The sequence below is a fragment of the Protopterus annectens genome, chromosome 1.part1, assembly GCF_019279795.1.
Source record: "Protopterus annectens isolate FY-2018-M chromosome 1.part1, PAN1.0, whole genome shotgun sequence".
Taxonomy (NCBI): Eukaryota; Metazoa; Chordata; order Ceratodontiformes; family Protopteridae; genus Protopterus; species Protopterus annectens.
Genome location: NC_056726.1, coordinates 1,085,942,662 through 1,085,970,181, shown reverse-complemented (window position 1 = coordinate 1,085,970,181; position 27,520 = coordinate 1,085,942,662).

Genomic DNA, 27,520 nt, shown 5'->3' with positions numbered 1-27,520 from the left:
TGTCAACCAGGCTAAGGGATGTGTGCCTCCAATGTACTCAACTGTCATCAGACCACTAATAGAGTATAATGCACCCATTTCCATGTATTTCACCAGACACCTGTGGCAGCTGGAGGGACCTCAGAGGTTTCTCACTAAGAAAATGCAAGGACTTCAAACCATGACGTATGTGGACAAGCTGAAAGCCCTTTCACTTGACTCTGTATCATATAGGCTGCTGAGATGTGACTTGTGCCTGGCCTACAGGGCAGTCTCCAGTCCTGATCTGATGGAAATGCTACACATCTGCAAGTCAAATGGCTCAAGAGTCACTCACTCTAGAGGTCTCAATCTAGCTTGTGATATTATCAATTCATGCTGGAGAGACAGATATGTCTCCCAGAGACTGCTGCTTTTCTGGAATAGACTCCCTGTTCATGTAAAACAGAGGTCCTCAGTGACCCTATTCAAACGCAACCTAGATAATTGGATGAGAGACCGCAAATCTGTCCCAGGGGTGGCACCCTTGTCTGCTCTGTTTATAAATTCATTCTGAACTACCCAAGAAAGAACAAATGGGGTTTTTTGAGATTAACATACAAACATGCAAAGCTATGTCAAACCCAAAGCTGTTGGACATGCTACACCTAAAGAAATCCCAATCTCTCCGGGATACAGGCTCTAGAGATGTAAACCTTTTCACCACAATAAATAGAACATGCTGGAGGGATAGATTCCTGTCCCAGAGACTTCCCATGCTCTGGAACAAGCTACCTATTTATGTCAAGCAAAGTTGCTCATTAGCACTCTTCAAGAAAAATCTTGATGAATGGATGGAAACTAGAAAATTCACCCTGGGGATCACTTCTGTGGCTCTGCTCAACAGGGGCACAGGAAAATAACTTTCTTGGGTGGCAAAAGCCGGGCAACCTTGTTGGCTAGGCTTGTATAGGCCCTAGGGCTGATAGCCTAGTACCTACCTATGAACCTATGAACATGGCTAGAATTGTAAAGGCTCTAGGGCCGCTAGCCTAGTAACCTCCTATGAACCTATATACAATAATAATACACAATTGTTAACAAGGTAGGCAACAGCACTGGGACATATATGACAAATTTCTACAAAACATAATGAGCCTCAGTTGCTACACAAATTTTAAAAATGAAATGAAACCATATTATACCAATTTCACCTGCACTTGATAATTCAAGCCCAGAATTGTAATTCATACTGCCTAAAGCCTTACCATGCAATGTCAGTGCTCCATAAATATAAAATATTGTATACATAAAGCTTAAGATGCATTAAAAATCACTGTAAATATGTATATAACACACTTTTAATAGACAAATAGGAGCTGTATGCTTAGCCTGCAGTAAAGGAATATGGTGATAAGACATTATAAATAATCATGACAAACTGTATGTGCATATAACCAGAGAAGCAATATAACATTTTGGGCAACTTCTCTACATGTAAGAATGATCATTCCTTACACATCTACAATCCATGATATTTGTAAAATCAAAAATAACTTGTGCTGTCTACAAGGTATTGTATTACCACAATAAGAATGAGCACCTTGCCAATCCGCAATGCACACCTGCTACCTATAATACTTTTAGGTTCATTGGTTCTTAATAGATTATTAATCCATGAGGATCATTAGAAGCCTAGCCCTGCATTCCCATAAGGTTTTTACTGACCTTACTTTATAAGTCATTCTGAAACAATCCTCAACATTTATTATATAAGGATAGAAATCTGGGTGTCAGGCCATAGTTACTTTTGACAACCTGAAATACTCTAGCCTCACCAGTTGTCTATCCACAGGCGTGCTTTCTGTTTTAGTGACTGTTGTATTTATTATTTTATGGTTTCCTCTTTTCACATGCTCGGTGGTGTCCCCTTCACCATGACTGGTCACTAGTCTTATCACTCAGAAGGGGTTGTGTAATGTATGTTTCTACTCTCTGTTTTACTTTGTAGTAGCTACAGCAAATTCACTGTTATGTTGCAAGACAATATCTGGAAGTATATTCAATAAGCAGGTCAATCCATTTTCCTGCAGACACTACATTGGATCAGATTTTTCCCTAAAATGCAGGGTGGTAGCACCCTGGAGTTCTTATTTTATGTTCAAGGACTGTAAATAATTTCCTAAAATCTTGGTAAAAGCAAGTGCAATTTATTTATTTATTTAATACTGTTACATGGGATAAACCAACTGGGCTGAGAGCCTGTTTTTAATATGGTCCCAGGGAGAAAAGCTCTACCAACACATTTCTCTAGCCTGCCCATAGTTTTGCTACATGCCCCTTTGGCAGGGCTAGCCACTTTATTACCTGGGAACTATACCCATTGTATTTTTTTGCCTCTGTTTGAGTAGGACACTGAGGTAATCATCCCTGGGGCTCATATCTATCTCCATTGGTTTGTTCCCCCAGGGATGCTCTGCTATTCCACATCTTCTATCCCTTTTATAACGGGATTTTATTCCACAGCATAGGGGTCTTTGGGTGATGAAACTATCTATCCAGCAGCACAAGGCATTAGCCGTGGCGGAGGTTTAAGTCTCCTCCTGTTAATGACATATCTATGGTTTAATTTTGGTGAAACCCTCTCTGAGCTTGCTAGTTTTTGATCTGTTTGCAATGTTAAAAATCTCTCATCAGCTCTTTTGTTTGATAGAGCAAGAATAGAGCTGGAGTAGGGCTAGGAGTAGAAGTGAGGACTTTTGCTGGCCAGAGCTTTGAGTTCTTGTGAGACTTTATGTGGCCTGATTGGGCAGCCCCTTCGGTCGGTTGGTCTGATTGGAGATGGGGGTTTGAGACCAATGATTGATGTGATGATATGAGTGATCTGGATCCTTGATCACTAATGGATGTAGATGATGAATGAGTGGACAGGAAGGTCATCCTTGATCTGATGTCTTAACCCTAAGGTCTTAGCTACTAGGGTGTGAATGACAGACTACTATCAACCTGGGTCCCCAGGTCCCTGTAAGGTAGACTACTATCAACCTGGGTCCCATTTATTTGCCTTTTATTTGGTAGCTAGACTTCCTTGTTTTTCCCCATATTTTAACTTATGCTTTTTGGCATTTAACTTGTGGGCCATTGGCACGCATTTAGTCTTTTTCTCATGTGTGTATCTTCTGGAAGATTCTAACTCTAGGGTCATCTGAGTCATCCCAGTAAAACGTCATCTCACATGGTGTGCTTGTACATGCATCTGTGACTGTTTCCTGTGTAAAATAAAGTGCCAGCCCCCAGGACTCTAGAAGGTGGTACACCACTTACTTGACCCTTTTGGTCTGTGACTGCTTGTGAGTCTGACACTGCAACTCCTGAGTTTTTGGAAAGGCCAGCAACAACTCTTTTGCATGATGTATTGGTTAACATTTGTATTGATTTTTCAATGATGATACCGAGTTTTTGTATGATAAGAAGGCCTTAATGAAGATGCAGGTAGGCTGTATGGTCTGCCTTTGCCTTTCCCATTTCAATGTTCTGACTGTGTTTCGAAATTCAGCCAAAAAAGGAAAGGCAAAGCCAAACTGGGATGGATTCAAACATGATCAATGGATCTGCATTCAAATTTATTCATATGTCTATGTCTTCCATATCCCTTCCATTAATTTCTTTAACTATATCTTCTTGTGTCTTCAGGGGTAATGGCCAGGGTCAAGGTCCAATGTTAATGGTCACTTGCTGGTGAAGGGTCGTGCACACAGCCACAATGGTAAGACCCGGGTCCAGACACAGAGAGTAGCATAGGTATCAACACAGGCTGTACAGCTGTGGTTTAATACCCTGGAGCATGGTGGAGGGGATAGCATCAGGACCTTTGGGGCCCCAGTTGAGGCTTGTGTTTTTGGAGAGAGCAGTTGGTTCTGGGGTTGGAGCAGGAGGAGTGAATGCAATGCATTTTGGGGGGAGATTCTTGCTTTTGGAAGAGGGCAGACAGTATATTTGGGGCAATGTCTGTAGGAAGTAATCTTGCTTCATATTTAATCTTCACATCATGAATTATGAGTGAGTATCATTTTAGGAGTTTCCTCCTAGTTTTTAGCATACATAAAGAAGTCTTTGCCTTGTTTTTGTCTTTTTTTTTTTTTTTCTCTCATTTTTTTTTGGGATGATTTTTTGAGCTCTTAGTTTTTACTTATAGTGATCAAGGGTGTTGTACCTTTTTTTAATTTTGCTTTCTCTTCTTGTAGTAGCTTCCTTTTTTTGTTGTAAGTTTGTTTTATGGCTGGGGTCCACCAGACTGGACGCTTGCTTTTGTACAAAAGTCTTTTTTTTTCTTTTGATTGCCTTATCCATGCAGTTGCTGCTGGTGCTGGTAGAAGGCTTAAGTGATTTGTGTAAGGCTTCACTTACTGTTTTCGGCCGGCTCTGGGGGCCTAAAGGAGACCACACTAGTCTTTAGAAGTGTGAAGTGTTGCTCTTAGAAAGTTCTTACTGTGGTCTTTTTTATTTCAGGTGGGGGTGGGATGAGGACCTCCAGTGAGATTAGTTTGTGATCTGATCTCACCAGTGAGGGGTATACTTCCGGTATACAAGCAAATATATAATGGTATAGTATAGTAAAACATACACACAAACAATTGTTTGTGAGCGCTAAGTATACAGAGGTGAGCATTAACATCATCATCATTATCATTATTATAATATGATTGGATGGGAAATAGGAAATTCACCCTGGGAATCACCTCTGTGGTCTGCTCGACAGGGGCACAGGAAAATCATTTTCATGGGTGGCGAAAGCCAGGGTACCTTTTTGGCTAGGCTTATATAGGCCCTACGGCAATAGCCTACTACCTACATATGAACCTATATTATGCATTTGCTCAAATGCCAACATTTAATTAATGGAGACAGGATAGCTATTGGTCTGTAGTTAGTGATGCTGATATATGTTCCTCCTTAGTCGACTACTATGATATGATTGTTTCCAGAGCTAAGGAGCATATTACTCTATTATAGATTGTTTCACTAGGATTAATATTGGATAGATTAAAGAACTGACAGCAAGTTTTAGATGTTTACTGAAGAGTTCTGGAGCTCTTGTGGTGACTTTTGCTTCATTTTTTATATGACTTGGAGTGGTTGAAGAGTGATGTTTTTGAAAGTGGAATCTTAATATATAGCTTTCTAAGGAATTTGAACCTTGTATGAAGTGAGAGTTTATCTTGCAGGCAATATTGTAATTGGATTAATTGAGAATAGGGCTTAATTATTTTTTACCTGGCTTTATTAATATTGTTCCAAAATAGTTTAAGGTTTATTAAGTTGATATGTGATAACTAATATTAATAACTTTTCCTTTTCATACAAATGAGATAACTCCGTTTGTTACTAAGTATTCTGTAATATTGGAAGGGTGCATGGATTTGTTGAATTTTTTTTAGGTATTCCATGCTTTATATATTTGAGTTAGCATTTATTTACTTATATATTTCTTTATTTATTTATTTATTTATTGGCATCAGTGGTTAAACATGGGGCAAGAACTGACAAGATGATTTTCTTGCATAATTAAGCTAGGTAATTTAAGATCCATAGAAATGTGTTATTGCAATAGTTAACAGGTATTGTAATGAGAACCAATCACACTTGGAGTCATACCTCTCAACTGTCCAGATTTTTGCAGAATGTCTAGATTTTTTACTCACATTTGTGGTCTGTTTTTCTTAAAAGTGTGTTTTTCTGGCAAATTAGTATCAAATCAATAAATATTAAAGATAGAAAATAATGACAGACATTTGAATTTCTGACTTGGGGTGGCTGTGGTGATGCAGTGGTTAGCACTGTCACCTCGCAGCAAAAGGTTCTCCGGTTTAATTCTCTGCTGGAATGGCTTCTGTATGGAGTCAGCATGTTTTGCCTGTGGTCACTTGGGTTTGCTCCAGTTTCCTCCCTCATTCCAAAGACATGCAGTAGGTGGATTAGACACTAAACTGACGATAGGTGAGTGCATGGGTGAGTGATGCAAATGAACTACCACAGCAAGCCTAGTCACTCAGCAGTGTAAACCTTTGCTCAAGATGACTGTCACTGCAGAAATAACACCCTGACCCCATAGGCAAAATGGAAAAAGGGGATGAGGATGGATGCATTTGAGTTTCTGACTTCATATCCTTCAGAAAAGTCTTGCTAATGCAAACCCTATTATTCTATCAACGTTCTAAGTTTGTAAGAGCAATATTTAAAAATTGTCCCTATTTTTGGGCCTTTGTGCAACTTTTATTTATTGTTTTGTCCAGATTTCTTGCTCTAAGAGGTTGAGAGGTATACTTGAAGTAAAGCGTTGAAATATGTCTTAGACCATTTTTATTGATCTTATCCAGATAAAAGTAATGGGTTTAGGTGGTTTACACTGATCCCACATTATGTAAGTTGGATTATGTTCACTACAGAGTCAGGGTGTGTACCAATATTGCACGTGAATTCAGTTAGAATCCAATCTAGTATGCTGTTTCTCTCGGTATCCTTGTAATTTCTTGAGGACTTTCCTGATGAGTTGAGTTAGTCCAGATATGTTTGTTGTTGGTAAGAGTTGGTTTACAAATTTTTGGGTGGCTAATATATTCCAATTAATGTTTTCATTTCTTAAAATGAATAGTGCTTCTGGTGTATTTATTATTATTATCCAAGATATGGGCCAGGATTCACTAATCCTCAGTGTAAGACTAAATAAGTCTTACACGGAAACTGCAGCCTAAGAGGAAGACGTCAATGCGCCATGCATGTTCATGTGGGCATGCTGACTCAACTCTAAGGCTAACACGGAGCGTGCACGAGTGCAGGGGGTGTGTTGGATTGCCGAGCAGTCCAAAAATCCACGCCCCTGCAAGTCCCTCAATTGGCAAATGTCAACTGACATGAGCGAGTCCGCTCAAATGTGTACATACACAACACTAAACTCTCCCACATTCTAAACCCCTGTACAATTATAAAATGTAAAACTTTTATTTATTTTTTTATTATTCCCAAAATAGCAGCCCATATTTGCACGTGTTTGCACGGGTTTGCCCATTGCTTAGCTACAGTTAGCAGTTTAGAGATCGAAGAGGATAATAAGAAACTTATATGCAAATTAAGTCAAATAGCAATAGCATAGTTGTAGAGCCTTCGCACAAAGAGGAGGTATTCCCGGTTCGAGTCCCACCACTCCCCTTTCTATTTTCTGTAAGAAATTTGTATAGAAAAATAATTCCTGACATTTATCTTTTAAATTTTAGTAAAAAGCATTGAAATGGCCTATGTAGTAGTGAACGATATTTTATATATATATATATATATATATATATATATATATATATATATATATATATATATAAGAAGGTGAAATGGTCATGCATACTGATGAATGCATAAGTAACATATCTTAAGCAATGTGAAGCACTGCTAAGCAAAGTTTACCAGTATTAAGCACATTTAAGTATAATTGCTCATAGCTTAGCACTGCTTTAACTAGCGCAATGGCTTTGCGCGGAGCTGCACATTTCGCCAACTAGCGCAAACAAAACATGTTTGCACGTATCTGCGCACCGCGCTAACTAGTGCAACATCGGGCAACGTAGAGCACCATAGAGCAACGTTGGGCAAAGTTGAAGAAAGTCAGCTAAACACAGCCATACCTCCTGGCCGGTCTGGCCAGTAGTAAAATCAAAAGCAATGACAGACCTCAAACCCGGGATACTGTGCACCATAATCACAGTACTGAACCACTAAGCCATGACAGCTTTTGATATGCATGCACTTTCAACACACACATACATATTAATGAAAGTTTACCCAGTGCTAAGCAGGTGTGCTTTCAGCTGAGATTTTTCAAAACTGGCCAGTCACAAATAAGTGTGGGAAATGAGGCATATTTAAGCCCCATAGGCAGGAATACTTGCCTTAACTGGTTGTAGCTCCCATCTGCAGACAGCATGGCTGGTGTTGGAGAGGGCTCTCACTTTCGAGTGCAACGGTGGGGCATTGAGGAGTCAAAAGTGATGGTTTAGCTCCTCATCCATAATCATGATGACAGACTCCTGCAGGGCCAGTTCCAGGGCACTAAATACAAAGCAGAAGCCTGGAACCGTCTAGCATATGATCTCACCAGTGACACAGGCTTCCCTCGGACTGGTGAGCAGGTCAGACACCACTACTCAGACCTGAAGAGACGCAAGGAGAACCAACTGAACCAGTGGATACAGGAGGCCCATGGGATGGAAAATGCCCCACTACTGAGTAGGTAGCCATGGAATAAAGTATGTAAGAATTGCTATTGTAGTCTATATTATGGATAGGTATATGTCTCAATATCACTTCATTTACTTCACAGTTGCAGGTGTCTGTGCTGCGAATCAGCAAGCCTATGCAGATAGGCTGCTAAGGCTGTGCCACCAGGCAGGTTAGTAATTATCTTGCATGTATTGTTATATAAAATAAGTGAGAGAGCATGAAAAAGTGTGTTGTAACCCATTAATAAAGGTATAATACATCTTGAGTAAGTCTTCTGAATGCACTGTAATATCAAATAAATGAGAGAGCCTCTAGGAAAGTGTGTAATGTAATTAATAAAGGTATAATTCCTGGAGTGTGTCCATGTCACTTTCTTCGATATGTTGTTGTACTCTTGCATTATAGAAATAGTACTGTTGTATTAAGCACTGTCAACCTGCACTTGGGTAGGCCCATATAAAGTGGATGAAGAGAGTGCCAGTAGCTGTTAAGCATATATACAGTCCTCAACTGTTGGTTAATGGCTGGCATGTATAGGTTAATCTGGCACATGAGTAGCTTGTTATTGTGTTCCCCAGAAATGTCAGTGTGCTGCTAGAAATGTAGGGGGCTGTTAAAATATAATTGATAATGTCACCTGAACACATCCAGATATGTAGATATATAAATATAAATAAAATATATAAATACCTAGCAGTAACATCTGCCTCCTGGACAGTCTCTATGTCAGATACAGGTCAGGTATATAAAGAACTAGCAAAACCCATTTTACAATTTAACGGACATTGCCTAGTGTAATAATACATGTAGGGGATACACACCTGCAGTCAATAGGAATGTAGTGTAAACTATAAGTACATATACGTTGTTAATGAGGTATCTTTTTACACTCTACTGTATGTGCATAAACAATGCAATTCCACATATCAATGGGTATGTCTAATCTCAAAACATTTGTTGGGACATATGTCCTATTAGTTTATAAATATCTGCATTTACTTTGATGCATGTGCCCTGTTCAAATACCACAATCTTGATGGCCTGTTGCCACCAATCAATCCTGCATGCTGTTGGAATGTCCACTGTTATTCTATATATGCATGTGTTATGCTTGCTGTTCAACTGTTGGAACTCTGGTGTGTTGGGTTAATGGGAATACTACTGCATGCTGTTACAAATAATTTGGAATGCTGTTGGCTAACAACCCATATTGTCATTAATCCTCCTAAACATAGAATGTATGGGAAGGCCGGTCCCAGCGGACCCACCTGTCCCACCTCAGCTGGCGATGGCACCTGGCACCAGCAGATCCGGTGCCCAGCCCGGGACCTCCTCCTCTTTTGGCCCTGTGCCACCTTTGGGTGGAAGCATTGCAGGGGATGGGGCTCATCCCCCCTTGCATGCGTGGCCGGAGGAGAGCCACCTATCACCCTCTGAACGGTCTGGGCTGTGGTGCGTAGGGAGATCAAGCATTAAGTCGCCGATCCTCTATGCTAGCTTGAGGCACGTGTGGCGCGACTCACGGGTGAGCCTGTCCCTCCTACACAGCCCCCAACATAGCCACCCTCTGGGCTGTGAAGGTGCAGTGGTGACTGCCCATGGGTGGGGATCTCAGTTCCACTGTTGCCATCTGTGGGCTCATGGGCTTGCAATTTCCAAATACCCTTCCCCGTCAATGGTGTTCACCCACCACATGTGTCATATTCTGCCCCTGTATGCATCTTGTTTGTCTTGTCTGTTTACCACCCCAACCTACCTCCCCAAATATACCCACTTCCCCTACCTATATTCCACTCTCATCTGAAAAAAAAAGGGCAATCTGCTCCCAAAAAAAAATTATGCCCCATACATAGCGGCCCATTTAGCACACATGTCCGCTGGACACATAAACTGATATTTAATTGGCAGTACAACTGGAAGGTTTCATATTTCCCTCCAAATTTCTAGCATATGCACAGCTGTTGCTGTTAAAGAAATGGGCAGCTATGGATCTTCCCCACACCCATCCTGCACATCCTGAGCTGTTTTTCCCACTGTCGCTCCCTCTTTGTGCCCCTTTTTCACCACTTTCCTATCTTTCCGTTTTCTTTTCTTTCAAAGAAATGAGTGCGGGGGTTAGCGGGAGTAAGCACTTTTAAGCAGTAGTTAGTGGGTTTGCACGAGTGTGCACTTGTGTGCACTTAGCTAAGTATTGCTAAGCTTTGCGCAAACCCATGCAAACCTGCTTACAACTGCTTAAAAGTGCCTTAGTCACCCTGCATGTGAGGGCCCTTGTTCTGCTCAGCAGCAAAATAAAACACCTCTGTCAGTCTTGAACCCTGGACCTTGGACACACTAGACTCCATGAAGTACCACTAAACCACAGCAGATATACAGCAGGTTGTTGCTGAAATAGATATATCATGCATCAGAATGAGTGAATATAAAGGAAAGATAGGAATGCCATAACACAAAACCTGTTCTGTGGAACTTTGCCAGCAGTTGTTGTGGAATTGCATTACATGACTGTGATAACAGAACCAGCCATTCTAGCAGTACATAATGTTACAGCAGCACTTTACAACCCCCACACAGTATCATAGCAGGACAATCCCCACCCAAATGTACAAATTACCTGTGTGTTCAGGGTCCACCAAGGATGTAGGAAGGCATACTCAGTAATGGAATTGTCCAGTTTTCTTGAGCATCCTGTGCTAATGTCAACAATAAAAAAGCAGAAACTGTGCAGAAGTGAGTACATTAATATTCACAGTATAGCAGTTCACAAACAGCTGATGTGCCAAATGAATACATCTCAATAACTACTTATGTATGGCAGCTAATTGTATAAGTAGAAAATAAACTACATACTCCCATGTATCTTGTGTTAGCATTTGTAGGGGTGAGTACAATTCTACACTGACAACTGTGTACTAAAAGTGGCAACATTCAGGTCTGAGTACAACATTCAAATCACTGGCTACACCCCTAGCTTCAGATATAAGAAGTATACCAACCTGACTTACACAACGGTGTCCACAGCAAACAACCATGGGCCCCACTTTGGAAAGCTGAAAGGGCTACGCCTACCTGACTTAGCAATGTATAGCATTGGGTTGCTATGACAGTGAGTACTGCAATCACCATACAGCAGGCTGCATGCAATTACCAAATGGTGGTCACCAATTGGTGCAGAGGCCATCACATGCACATGTGCAGATACCTATAAAACAGGCTGAACTTGCTGTCCACACATGCAATTATTCCATTGCTGTTATGGAGAGAGAGAGAGAGAAAGAGAGAGACAGAGACAGACAGACAGACAGACAGACAGACAAACAGACAGACAGATACCGACATCTACATCAACATTAACAGCAACAGAAAAAAAAAAGACACACGGAACTGAAAAATACAAACACATACAAAGGAAAGGTATGTAACAGATATATATTTACTGGCATGTAGTAGATGTTTTTGAAGAGTACTCTACATACTTTGAATCATCCATATGTGGCAGCAGTACGTATCTATGCACAGATGCCCTGCATAACTACTGCCATGGACAAATCAGTGTGTAGCTGTGTGCAGTGGGATATAACTGTGACATATGTAGCTCAGCATTAAATGTCAAACATCTGATCCATGTTATCTGTGTTCTGTACAGTAGTGTGTACAATGGCTGTTTGGGGGAGTAGCGCATCCAGCTATATAAACATGGATGTGACAGAGTAACAAATGCATGATAGTCATATTAACGTGTAGATTAGCACTGGCAACTGCTGTACCAGGCTAGTATGCTAGTCTAGCATTTGCAGCTATATATACACCCTCTAATATTACTGTGTGCTCACATGTGACACCTGTTCATGTTGCAGCAAGGCCTAACAGGTCAGCCGTGAGGTCCACGGACTTACAACAGTGTAGACCTTGTGTGTGTATGGCACACACATACGGAGAGATCTTTCTGTGTCAGATATATTAGCATCTGTACATGTGCATAGAGCAAGGGACATACTGCAACTGTTTGTGAAGGGTGGACATATATATGTTAGTGAAGGTTGTTATGTGCATATGTCTATGTAGGTTGTAGTGTCTGGCAAACAAGACAGCATACAGTGCTGGTATATGACATGTGATGGTTAAATGCTGTGGGTATGATTTGTCAGGTTTGCAGTGTTGCAGCCAGTGAGGCCTGCTAAAGCTACATGTGCTGAGAACACCTTCAATGCATTCCGCACAAGACTGTGCAATATCATTACATAACTGTATACCTCACAACCTTTGCATAATTGATATTCCCACCATGAAAGGTGCCTGGTGACAAAGCCATGGACCCAAGCTCAATGTTGAAGCTGCATTGGCATCCCTTCTGGCAAAAACTCTCTACCCATGAACTACCACATAGATGGTAGTCTACTTAACACCGAAAGTGTGATGAGACCATGGGACACAGGTGGACAGTAGTCTCCCCTGTGATAATCACAGTGCCACACTAGTCATGTAATCTGTCTACTTGGCACACCTCATCACATAAGGTGTGTCATCCAGGGAAATATAGATCAGTGTTCCCCTCTACTCATCACTCATAAAACCCATTATAGAGTACAATGCCCCATTTGGTATGTACCTCACAAGACATCTACAGCAACTGGAAAGGCCACAGACATACCACACAAAGAGTAATACCGGCCTTAAACAGATGCCCTATGCAGATCGTCCCACAAAACCACAGCTAGACAGTTAGTGCCTAACATACAAAGCTATGTCAAACCCAGAGCTGTTGGACATGCTCCACGTAAACAGATCACAATCCCTATGAGCTACACGCTCTAGGGACCTAAAACTTGTCACCTCAATAAACAGAACATGTTGGAGGGATAGATTCCTGTCTCAGAGACATCCCATACTCTGGAACAAACCACCTATCAATAGCAAACAAAGCTCCTCATTAGCAGTCGTCATGAATAATCCTGATGATTGAATGGGAGATAGGAAATACACCCCGGGAATCACCTCTGTGGCTCGGCTTGACAGGGGCATGTAAAATTAAATTACATGTGTGTCAAAGGCCAGGGTAGAGTATGGGTAGGCTTCTATAGGCCCTAGGGCCAATAGCCTATTACCTACCTATGAACTGATACACACCCACATGTACTTGTTGCAATAATTGCTATATGAGGTTGACTGAGTGTGATGGTGAATGTGTTGGTGAATGTGTCAGAGTTCTGTATATGTGTGATAGCTTAATGGGAAACTGTTTCTGTCATGGTATTTTGTGTCCTAGCTCTGATCCCAGCAAAAGATGTATATGCTATTGCTAGGCAAAAAAAGCAGTATGGCATATGGTCTGACATAGTCCATTGGTGTCGACTGGGGTGTGCCATTGTAGGCTAAAGCAGTACATGTATGCTTATTGACTGGTACTGCTGGTGAATCCAAATCCCATATGAACTGTAGTACTACCTGAAGCTGTAATCCTAAACAGCACAGTATGGTGTATGTCCACATTGCTTGGAATCACTGTTTTGTGTGTTCCCTGTAGTCCTCATGGATTACATACCTCAAGCATAAGGTTTTGTAAATACTGACACACAGTACTGTATGGTACACAGGTAAAGCTCATCTGGGTTGCCATACCTTTGTGTCTTGTATGTATGTCTGATATGTGTGTGTGTGGGTATGCATGTAACATGCCCTCGGTCATATGTGTGTTACAGGATATAAGTGCGTATCTAACAACATGTATAGTCTAGTACAGCAGTATGCCACCTATATTAACACATGTGCACATATGTTAGGCAGGGGTTTGCCATACTGTAACTGGACTTTACAGTCATTGCAATGGATGACATATTTCTTTATGCATTAGCTTGATATATACCTCCTGTGGCTAGGTGGTGCATTGTGTCGCATACAGTGTGCCATGTACTGTTGTATAGTCTTACATACTGGTTTCTCTTTGTTGCTGTGCAGAACATGGTTTGATATATAGAGCATGCCAGGCACTGTCAGTCAGTTGTGGGTTGAGCACTGATATGTGGTATTGAAAGTGTGTATCCTCTGACAGCCAATAGGTTGCTATATATGTCAGTTCAGTGATATCTGTACTTTAGAATGTTAAGTGTGCCACATGACTTGCTCACACATATTGTTTCATTGTCTTCCTGGGTCATGGCTAACCATCGCAACCCTACCTATAGCCTAGCAGAGGATGAACAAATAACAACCAGCTTGGTTCAGCACTACACCCTGCTGTTCTCAAGAACCAGCCAGGACCAGCATGAGCAGACTGCACTGTGGCAAGATGTTATCTGTAGGGTAAATGACATAGGCATGCATAACCGGACCTATGAGCAGGTACACCATCACTGCAGTCATTTACTTAGACATGTCCGGCAACGTGTGTCTGATGTCTGTAGACAACAGCTTGCCACAGGTGGTGGGGTAGCCATCCACCTCCCCCTCAACAGAGTGGAGGAGCTGCTCCTGAGCCTGGTGGCTCCTGGCCAACAACAACAACAGCGAACATATATCATTATGAAGGCTGGAGCCACCCAGTGAGTTGACATGGAGTGTGCAGGTAACATGGCATATCTGTAGACTACTATTACCTCTATTGGTAGATCATGCGTATATGAGATGTGTACTGTGTAGTTAGAAGATGTGGAGCCTGGTGTTGTACAATACTGATAATTTGCAACATAATCTGTAGGCCTGTGACTGTCAACCGTTGTACTACTGTAAGATTGCAAACCCACAGTAGCAATGCCACAGTTGTTGCCACTGACAAACTGTCTCATATCCTTGTAGGTCCCTCTGGTGTGACAGAAAGGCAGCAGACCCATGCTGGTGAATTTGTTCTACATTTAATATTGCAAATTAAATGTGCATGTCATAGGTGAGGTGTAGGTCATGTACACGTAACACACCTACGCATAATGCATGCTGTGCATGTTTGCTGTGAGACTATGCACATCTCAGTAACGTGAGTAGCTGCCTCAAACACATGCAATACACAGAGCATCCCCCACAATTGTGGCAACACTGTAGTGGACATTGGATAGGCAGAGTCAATACACATGCACACAACATACACAACTTTGTCATATGCAGTACACGTTAATATGCTACACATGGCGTATTCAGACACCCGCTATAAGATCACATTCCAGTATCCCAAATGTCATCCACACAGCACACATAATATACCTGAGGGGTAGAGGCCTATCATGGGGCTGTGCGACACTCTTCAACACAGAACACATTCATGTTAGGCAATGCTCCCTACTGGGCACCTTACAAACCCATGTAACAACTGGCTGTGAAATGGTGAATGTAGCCATGGTACTGCAGTTTAGGTACAGCATGCTAGGTGTCGGTCTGGCACACATTAGCAGCCTTGAGTGACCACATGATGATGCATGATGATGGCTCATGGTACTACACCCCATCCAGTTACAGTAACCACAGTACTACACATAGCATTCATTGCTATGCACCTCAATGTTGTGTTTGTGCAAACATATGCAACTTTACACAATATGCATAGCAATCACCATTTGTACAAAGTGACACATATATGTCTTGTAATGCTATTGAGTGTATAGGTCACATGACACACATTGGGTATGTGTGATGTTTAAAGTTGCAGTTGTGTTGTAGCATGCCATGTCATTGCTGGCACTGGCATGTCCACAATATGTCCTACACTCACCATAACCACTGTTCAATGGCTATGTTGAGCAATGGTATTCCATCAGGTATACATGCATCACTCATCCTGTGTGTATACATAGCATGCATGTGCTAAACCTGTGTCCACAATTATCTGCTAAAGATGCAGATGCTCTAATCAGAAATGGATATCTATGTGACACACAGCTACACATCCAGCCATGGTATGTAAACCTGTGACTGATGGTGCACAGGACATTGCAGAGCTTTTAATACTTGCACAGCAATGTTGTGTCCATGTACACATTGCGTTCCAGGGTGAGGCCAATCACTGAACAACAACACACATGCATCAAAGCCATGTATACTGTTATTAGCAAGGGCTGTCTACACTTGCACTGCATGCTGTTGAGCAACACACATCCTGCATGCTGACACGTGATATGACTGTTTGGCTTGTGATACTGTACCCCACCATCAACCACTACTGAGTATGTTCTGGATTGCTGGTGGTGTGTGTGTGTGTGTGTGTGTGTGTGTGTGTGTGTGTGTGTGTGTGTGTGTGTGTGCGTGTGTGTGTGTGTGTGTGTGTGTGTGTGTGTGTGTGTGTGTGTGTGTGTGTGTGTGTGTCTGCTTTAGTGAGGAGTGTATTTGTGTGCATGTGTGCATGTGTTCATGTGTGCATGTGTTCCGACATCATGTACAGGTCGTAAAGTGTGTTTCCTGTCTTCCTCTCACAGGTGCTAAGGTTGGGCTAGTTCACTGCAGCAGGGAACCTGATGTCACTGAGCCAAATAGTGATAATGAGGATAGGTGTGTTGAGGCACAGGCATATTTGCCAGGGTCTGTCATTGGGCCACCAACTGACAGTACACAAGTGTCCACCCCATCCATGCACACAGTCATACTGCCAATAGATCCATCACCAATGCCCTTAGCTGAGGGACAGTGTACAGTCGGCATTGGCAAGGACAGTGTGGTATCTATGGCATATGCATCCCGACACAGCAGCCATACCCAGATGTCTGGAACGGTACCACATAGGCAGATGTGCAGGGGTTCTCGTCAGAACACTGCTGCTCATCATGCCCCTGGCAGACGTGACACAGGTCTTACAACCTCACGCATGTTCCAGGCTGTCATGGAGGCACAGGCACGTATGGAACGGTACACCAGACAGGGACTAAGGGCACAGAGGGCATATAACACTGCTATAATTGACAGTATCCATGACCTAGCAGGTGCCATTGGTAATTACACTGTGGTCACTGACAGATGTTGGGGTGAGACATTAGATGTCCTTCGCATTGTCATGTCCATGTGTCAGGACAGTGCGGGAAGGTTGAAACATCGACGTGGACGTATGCCAGCAACATCAGCAGCTGGCAGTCACCACAGATGTCCCTCAAGTCACAGCCGCTCCCGTAGTGCCAGTACCAGCCCCAGCAATGTTGGGGGTGGGCTGTCCATAGACCGTCCTAGAAGACCACGTGCACCTGGGTCCAGTGTACATCTGTCCTCCTCTGAGGATAGTACCCAGTCTGGCTTAGTACCTGATACTGTCAGTAGTACACCTGCCAGGAACAGGTACAATATCCATGGCCAGAGACGGTGATCTGTAAAGCCTGGCAGGTACAGTCTGTGGCTGTTCCACAAATCCCCATATATGGCAGCCACATGGTGGAACTGTGTGCATGCAGACACACACACACATAAAGCAGACACCTAGGGCTAACACATACCCGCACACATTACATCAACATTGGCCCATAGCAGTACTCTTGGCCCTCACACACACACACACACACACACACACACACACACACACACACACACACACACACACATGTCGATTGTATGGCTCAATGTAGGCCTCTGGCAAACCAACAATACACCCTGTGCATATGATGAAACCTGTGCCACCTCCTGTCATCTGTAACATTGATGCAGGAACAGGCTACCATGGTGCTGATGCACAGGGTGACTTTATAGCAGTATAGCAATGTTAGCATGTTGTCAACAGTAAAGTGTAATGATATCCTTGAAGGTGTAGCTGAGCAGGCATGATGCATTAAAGCTATAATTGTCAATGTAGTATTGTTTACACCAGTGTTAGTTCCAATAGTGTATTGTCCACCCACGTGCCACTTGGCTGATGTGTGTAGTATTGGCAGCATGTGTTAGAGAGTGGACAGTATGTGTGGGATGTGTGTAGCACAGATTTGCAGGTGTATATTTGTGAACATGGTGGAGATGCACTGTCTGCATGTACGTGCATAGTGGACACATGGGCAGGGTGACATGCCCTGTATTACACAGGAACACTCCATAGTTTCTATTGGTTTGACACTGTGCTGTGGGTGATACTGTTACTATCTGTCATTGTTTTGCATTCTGGTAGTATACATAACCTCAACAGCCTGACCATAAACAATCATTAGATGATGTTTTGACAACTGACACACAGATGTAGGACACACAGTAACATTTGGATCCTTCAGGTACTATACTATGCCAGTAACCAGTCGGATCAATCACAGTACGGATATGTCCTTCCATGTCTGGAAATGCATACTGTGGCCTATAATGCATTCTCCAGATGACACACACATTCTCCACAAGGGTATCATACAGACAGATACCTGTTGTCAAACCCATGCTGTAAAGCTATAAGCCAACTAAAGCATAGTCATCCACCTTTACAAAACATAGTATACCCACAGTACCACATAGGTAGTAGCCACCAACATGTTGAACAGGTACTGATGTGTACATGCAGCCAAGTGTTACGTCATCTCTCCTTTGGTAATCACATTTCCAAAGGTATTTTGGAATCCCTCGGTGGATCATATAAGCAATAAGGGGTCTGCATGCATATCCACAAAGGTTGTTGTACACATATAATGAATAGCTATCATTGACAGACTTTGCTGCATTTGAACAGGTCTGAAATATACATCAGCCATAAACCCTCACTCACACTATTCAATAGAAACCATAATGAGTGTGTGTGACACGGATGACCTAGGCCAGGGATCACTGCAGTGGCTGGGCTTGTCACAAGCATACAGATGTGACCTAAGGTCTGGAAAGCAACAGCATACTCTGGCAAAGATGACAGATGTGTTCATGGAGAAAGCAGGGTTCCCACCTATGAAATAATTGAGGTGACATGTACGTATATGTATTTGCCACACAGCTACCTGACATGTGCAATGCACATACTGTTGTCATACTGATATGTCATACAGTAGTAAAAGCAAAACCCACAACACATTGGCCAACAGTGTCACACACATAGAGCACACACACTCACCAAGTACAGGATTCAAACCCCTACCTAACGACTTTATGATAATAAAGCAGTACACATTAACACGACATGCTATATGGAAGTTTTCCTTACCACGGGTATATTTGTAGGATAGTGACATCATCAGACTTGACAAAGATAAGTATACCACTTTTAAGGTGTTTTACTACTCTCCAAAAAGGTTGCTAGTCTCCAAGGGGATCACACACAAACACAGTTGTTAAGTGCAGGATTCAAACCCCTACCTAACTACTTTATGATACTAGAGAAGTATGCATTAACACGACATGCTATACACATTACTGGGAGCTCTATTTTCCACAGGTATATTTGTAGGATGGTGACATCATCAGACTTGACAAAGATAAGTATACCACTTTTAAGGTGTTTTAGTAGTCTCCAAAAAGGTTGCTCCTCTCAAAAGAGTTCACACGCAAACAGTTGTCAAGTGCAGGCTTCAAGCCCCTACCTAACTGCGTTATGATACTAAAGAAGTACGCATTTACACAATATGCTACACATATTACTGTGAGCTCTTCTTTCCACAGGTATATTTGTAGGATGGTGACATCATCAGACTAGACAAAGTGCATTACATTAGGTGACATTAGGTGGGCTACATAGAAGGAATTTCTAAACACTTTGGCCATATGATCATCAAAGGAGAGTTTACTATCTACCTGGGTCCCCAGGGCCATAATTACTTTCTCCGTGCATACTGGATTACCACCTATGTGGTAATTTGTGTGCACTTTGTTTTATCCAAAGGGGAGGACTATGCATTTTTTGGCATTCTGCTTGAGGGCATTGTTTTGACACCAGGTATCTGTCTCTGTAAGACCCTTCTGGAGGATGTCTGTGTCAGCTGTAGAGTCAATTATGGACCACAGTTAGCAGTCATCTGCAAAACTGTTCAGCCATACTCCTCCCATGCTTGCCTGTACCTCTAAGCAGTATCTACTGAACAGGTGGTGTCCCAGGACCAAGACCTGTGGGATGCCATTTGTGACTGGTTTATAGTCGGACACGGCACCCGCAACTGTGAACTTGTGTGTTTGATCTGTGAGCCAGTTGTCCACCCATCCTGTGACATAACTGTTAATGTTCAAATTGGTAAGCTTGTCCATGATGACAGAGTGGGGAATGGTGTTGAAAGTCCTTAGTGAGGTCCAGGTGGGCTGTGTGGGCTACTTTCACCTCCATCTATATCCTTGGTAACTGTTTCAAATGAATCAACTAGGTTTAGGAGGCAGGATCTGCCTTTAACAAAACCAAGTTGGGTAGAGTCCAGTGTCTGGAGGTCCCCAATGAAACTGTTTATGGGTTCCATGATAATTTGCTCCATAGCTTTGCAGACCAGGCTGAGTAGACCTATAGGGAAATGGTTTCCAGGTTCTGTTGTGGCACTCCCTTTGTGGAGCTAGATGACTGTTGTTGTATGCCATTATTTGAGTACATAGCCTGTGGTAAGGTTGAATCTGGACAGTGAATGTAGGTGAGGGTGTAGTTCCTTTTGGGGCTGGTGTAAGACGCAGCCTGGAACACCATCCTGTCCCATTGATGCTGTGTTCTTAGCTTTGGAGAGGGCTGTCTTTACCTGCATGTCCATGAAGTTTGGGGCTCTGCATTCTTCTGGGCTGGACACAGGCCCTTTTGGGGGTGATGGCAGTGGTGTTTGCACTGAACCTGTCCCCCAGGATGTGAGCAATGTAAGTTGGTTTAGTGTATTTCTTGCCATTTGTCAGTAGCTGACAGCATATTTGGAAGTTGCCACCTAAATGTTTGGTATAGCTAACGAAGGCTTTGTGGTTGTTATTCTTACATTCCTTGGCAATTTGTCTTTAGAAACTGGCCTTGGATTATTTTATGAGTGATCATTGTGTCTTCCTAATAATGATCAGTGATGCCTTTCCTTTTGTGAAGTTTGCTCTATCATGTGTTCATTTCCTCCTTCTGTTGTATAGCTTTTTTATGGGCGATGACCACCAGATTGGTTTCTTATTTTTGGAGGAGTGCATCTTGGTTTTATTTGGCATGTCTTGATCCCTGCATCCCTGTAAATGCTCATAGAATGCACTTGTAAATGATTTGGCAGATTGTATAGCATTATCCTATAGCAAGGGGGCTTTGGAACTTTCCACTTTGGTCTTGGGAAGTGTGCAGTTTGCTTTAGAAAATGTCTTCACAGTGGTTTCATTGACTGGGGCGGGGCAGGATGCGGATGTCCAGTGTAATTACTTTATGATCTGATATTACCAGCAAGGGGTTTATCTCTGTCATGGAACACTGGTGCCCCATGTTGGTGATGATCAGGTCCAGTATGTTGTCACCTCTAGTGGGTGTGCTGACCAGCTGTTCCAGGTCGTTTGAGTTTTTAAACTCTAGGAAACATTGGGCAAAGGACATTGTACACAAGTAATTCTCCCACTCAATGTTTGGGTAGTTGTAATCTCCTCATATAATGGTGTTTGATAGGACCTTTATATTTTCCACTGTTCTCAGGAATACTGAGTGAGGTTCCTGAGACAAGGTAGGTGATCTGTAGCAGGCTACAATCTGATAAGCAGCTTTGCCCAACGTTAGTTGCACTTGCATGATCTCCAAGGCCTCATGCTGTGCCACTAACCTGAAGGTGTGGGTATCCATAAGGTACATGGATACACCCCTTCCTTTTGTATTTCACTCGTGGTTTTGAGGCCGAAGATCAGAGGAATTGTGAGTGTTTTACGTGGAGCATGTCCAACAGCTCTGTGTTTGACATAGCTTTGTATGTTAGGCAGAGATCACCTCAGAGTAGGCGATATGTGAGGGAGTACAGCTGGAGCATTTTGAGATGGTCTGTGTATGGCATGTATTTCAGGCCACTAATGCTCTTTGTGAGGTATTGCTGCAGGCTTTCCAGTTGTTGTACATGTCTTGTGAGGTACATAGCAAAAGGGGCATTGTACTCCATTATGGATCTAGTGAGTGATGAGTAGAGGGGAACAATGTCCTCTTCTATTCTGCATGAGACACCTTTGTTGATGAGGTGTGCCACATAGAAGGATTTCCTGACTACTATGGGAATGTGATTATCACAGCTGTGTCCACTGTCCACCTGTGACCCAAGGTCTCTTATCACACTTTCAGTGTTAAGTATACTACCGCCTATGTTATAGTTCATGTCACAGAGTTTTTACCAAAGGGGATGACAATGCACTTTTTGGCATTGAGCTTGAGCCCATGGCGTTGACACCAGCCATCTGTCTCAGTGAGGCCCTCTTGTAGGATGTCCACATCTTTAGTATTTACAATTATGGCTCCTAGTTTTCAGTCATCTGGAAACTTCATTAGCCACAGACCTTCCATGTTAAAGTTTACTTCAGGGAAGTAGATACAAAACAGGACAGGACCCAGGACTGGACCCTGTGGTACTGCACTCATCACTGGTCCAAAGTCATAATTGGAGTCTGCTACTTTCACAGTGTATGTTCTGTCAGTAAGCCAGTTGGCAACCCATCTTGTGACATAACAATTTATGCCTAGTTTAGTGGGTTTATCTATAATTCCAGAGTGTGGGATGGTGTTGAAAGCCATGGCAAGATCTACATAGGCTGTGCGAAACACCTTACCCTTGTCTACGGTTCTGGTGACTGCTTCAATGTCACCTATCAAGTTTAGGAGACATGATCTGCATTTTACAAACCCAACATGGTTGTGGTCCAGACTTTAGAGATTATCAGTCTTTTTTTATAAGTTGTATGATGATACATTCCATGGCCTTGCAGAGCGAGCTCATCAGACTAATGGGGCGCTAGTTCCTGGGTCCATGGTGTCTCCACCCTTGTGTAGTGGGATAACCATCGCTGTGCACCATTCAGCAGGCACAAAGCCTGAGGTGAGGCTATGACTGAACATGATACGTCGGTGTGGTGCCTGTTCATTCTGTAGTTTGTGTAGAACACAGCCTGGGAAGTTATCTGGTCCCATGGATGCTGTGATACTGGCTTTGGAGAGTTTTTTACCTGTGCAGCTGTGATGACAGCAACTTTGCAGTCTTCCATTATAGAGATGTGCTCTTTCATGGGTGAGAGGGGGGGGTAAGGTTAACACTGATCCTATCTGCCATGATGTTGGCAATATCAGTTGGGTCTGTATATTTAGTGCCATTGAGCTGTAACTCAGAGCAGATCTGAGTGTTGCCATGACATGGACCTGATTGTTGGGCAGAGATCTCCTGAGTAGACAGTATGCAACAGAGTACAGATTAAGTTAAATTCAGTCTTGTTGCATGGGGCAACTGTTTGAGGCCAGTAATCCTCCTGTTGAGGTACTTCATTGGTCTTTCCAACTGCTGAAGGTGCCTAGTCAGATTCATCACAGGTGTGTTGTGGTACTCTCTGACGGGTCTGATGACTGATGAGTAGAGGGAACTTCCTTTGACCTACATGCAAAGACCTTGGCAGTTTGTGGTAACACATAGCATGATTTTCTGACCACTTTGTGAATGTGTTTCTGGAAGTAGAGATGACTATCCACATTTGTCCATAGATCCCTTATTATCACCTCCATATTTAGGGTGTTGGCACCTATGTGGTATTTGTATGATTGTAGCTGGAGGACATACTTTTGACACCACATCTGTCTGACTGAGACCCTTTTTAAGGATGTCTCTGTTGTCCCAAACATCAATTATGACAACTTTTTGGCAGTCATCCACAAACTTTGTTAAACATAGCCCTCGTGTGTTTGACTGCATTTCTGAAAAGTATACACCAGACAGGAGGGGTCCCAGGACTGAGCCATGGGGGACAGCAGTTGTTACCAGCTTGTACAGGAGACCACAATTCTCACCTTGTGTGATCTATCCGTGCCCCAGTTGGCAATCCATCAGATGGCAGACATATTTATGCACAGGCTGTTGATTTTTAGGATACGACATGTGTCTGGGATGTTGGCAAAGGGCTTTTCAAGGTCTATGTGGGATGTGTATAGCTCATGTCATTGATGTATGTCCTGGGTGACTGCCTTGTAAACAGTCTAGCAGGTTTGGGAACCATGATCTGCCCATAACCAAACCATAATTGGTAGGGTTGGGTGTTTGTAGGCTCCCAATAGCTCTGTTTATGAGTTCCATCATGATGGACACCATGGCCTTGCAGATCAGGTTTAATAGGCTTATAAGACAATAGTCCCCATGTTCTGTTGTGCACCAACACTTGTGGAGTGTGTCAAATGTTGCTGTAACACATTCAACAACTTCATATCCTGTACAGAGGGTGAGTCTCAACAGACTGTTCAGGTGCAGACTCTGTTTGTTCTGGAGTTCACTTATGACACAGCTAGGGAAACAATGTAATCCCATAGATGCCGTGTTTTCAGGTTTGGAAGGAGCTGTTTACCCATTCTATATGTGATATCTGTGCTTTCACAATCTCCAGGTATGATGATGGGGCCTTTTGTCAGTGAGAGGGGGGTATGTATGTATGAGCCTGTCTGACAGGATGTTGGCAATGTCAGTCATTTACAGTTTGCACTGACTCAGGACATATATGACTGTACATTGCTATTTATGACATAGCGGAAGGAAGTGTTATGGTTCTCTATGGACACCTTCACAGATTCTTTTGCCAGAACATGGATTGGATAATATTTGGAGTGCACATTATTTGTTTATGATACTGATTGCAGGTTTATTGATCTTTTTTGCTTTTTCACTTTCTTAGGTTCATAGGTTCATAGGTTTATACTAGGCTATCTGCCCTAAGGCATTTATAAGCCTAGCCCAAATTTTTGTGGCTTACGCCACCCCTTATATGAAAAAATACTGTGCCCATTAGTTTGGTGTGCCTCTGTCCAGCAGTGACACAGAGATGATTCCCAGGGTAAACCTACGATCTCCCATCCACAGGTCAAGATTTCTCTTGAACAGAGTCAGCAAGGTGCTCTGCCTCACATGGACTGGGATTTTATTCCACAGCATAGGGAGTCTCTGAGTGATAAATCTATCCCTCCAGCACATCCTATTTATATCCGTGCTAAGGTTTAAGTCGCTTGCTCTAGTGGTTTTGGTGGATTTGGATTTTTTGAGGTGGAGCATGTCCATTAATTCCGGGTTGGACATGGCCTTGTATGTCAGGCACATGTCACCTCTGAGCAGATGGTATGCGACTGAATAGAGCTGGAGTTTCTTCAATCTGGCAGCATATGATAGATTTTGGAGTCCCTTTATCCTTTTGGTGAGGAACTTTTGGGATCTCTCCAATTGCTGCAGATGTCGGGTGAGATACATCCCGAATGGGGCATTGTACTCGATCATTGGTCTGATAAGTGAAGAGTACAGGGGAACAATGACCCCTAGATCTGGATGTAAACAACTTAAATACTTGTGGTACATAGTTTGATTATGACAGGGTTCCAATATATTATATGTGTCTGTTTTTATATATCTGTGTGCACAAGGCAGGATTAGTGAATAGTGACAGGTTCCTGGGGTTAAACATGCAACTGCCAGATATGTGTGGCCCACTGCTGTACTCAGACATGGTGTGTGAGCATGCCCAGTATGACCTTTCAGCTGCATGTTTATGACCTTTCAATGTGTTGCTGAATGAAATCCACTACATTTGTTGTGTGAGCATGCCCAGTATACACATTTATACTATATGTATGTGGAAAATCAAGTTGTATTTTTACTGCAGGGCTCACCTTTGTGTCATAACTCAACAAGGATCATGCTGTGCCTGCAGGGCTTCCATGAGACACTTTGCATAGACTTATCAACATTTCTACGTACAGAGGGGACAGCTATTCTTTGTACATTTCTACCCAGGGGCGCACCTGATTGTTACTGTGGGTGTACATAGGATGAGGGGTTCACCTGACACTTATACACCTTTGCTAGGCCTACACTGCTATGTAAGGTACACCATTTCAGTCTGTACTGTTGCCTATCGTACTGGCTTGAGGCATACTACTGTACTACGGGTCTTAGCATCCAATGACACGTATATTAGATTGCGACTTCATAGCCTACCCAACCCACATCACACCACCTGCCCTGCTGTTCTCTGTCTGCATAGGCCTGTGGGGGAGGTTACCAATATGCCTCTTTAGGGTCATGATACAGCATTTCTTTGTGTTTGCATTAGTGTACAATTGTCCTGCTGTGTCTGCGCCAGTGTAATGCTGTCATGGCTTAGTGGTTCAGTGCTGTGGCTATCGTGCACAGTATCCTGGGTTCAATCCCTGTCACTGTTTTTTATTTTCATGCTGGGCAGACCAGACTGTTTAAGGAACAGTGCAGCAAATATGAGCATATTTACCTGACTTTGTTCAACTTTGCCCGACCTTGCCCAACATTGCTCAGCGTTGCCCGACGTTGCGCTAGTTAGCATGGGTAAGTTTGTTTACATATACAAAATAGTGGTAAAAGCTGCTTAGCACTGCTTTATATTGCTTAAAACATGACAATCATGCCTCAAGTGTTGTTGCAGGGCTGCCTATGTCGGATGCACATAGCACACTCCCTATACATGTTTTAAAACAGGTAGTGTCAAGTTAGGCATTCCTTAGTCAGAGAGAGGTATCATTTCCAGGGTTCCTACTGAGCCAGTGTATGTGCTATACGTTGCCTCTTTGCCAAGGCCAAGGCATACCGGGCACGCCTCCTTCTGCCTACTGGGGCAGGCTCAGGTTGTTCCTCCTCTGAGTCATGCTGTACCTGTGATGGCCTTGGCAATGGTGGGGGCTGTTTGGCCCTGTCCCATGCTGTTCCTGCTGTAGCTGTTTTTGCAGGATCATATTGTGCAGCATGGCACATACCATGACAATTTGGGTACATGTAGTTGGTGAGTACTGCAAGGCTCCACCCATCTGGCACTGGAACCATGACCTGAGCATCCCAAACACACGCTCGATTACATTTCGTGTTTGTGCGTGTGCCTCATTATGGAATTCTTGTTCAGGTGTGTGTGCATTTCTGATGGGTGTCATCAGCCACGGCTCCAGTGCATATCCAACATCCCCCACTAAGTGACCATCAGGGATGTCCCCACTGGCAAATGTCTGGTACAGCTGCGTCAGATGCCAGATATGGGAATTGTGGTAGCTTCCAGGGCAACCAGCACACAGTATTATGCCCTGGGCATCGCACACGACCTGGCAGTTGATGGAGGGGAAGCCCTTGCGGTTGATGTAGGCCCTACCCGGCTGGTGCTTTGATGTGTATGTGCGTGCAGTCAATTGCACCCACTACCTCAGGGTATTCCACTATTTGCTGGAAGAGATGCATATTGCTGGCCAATGCCTCATGGGAATTGGGGAAATATACATGATCACCGACATTTG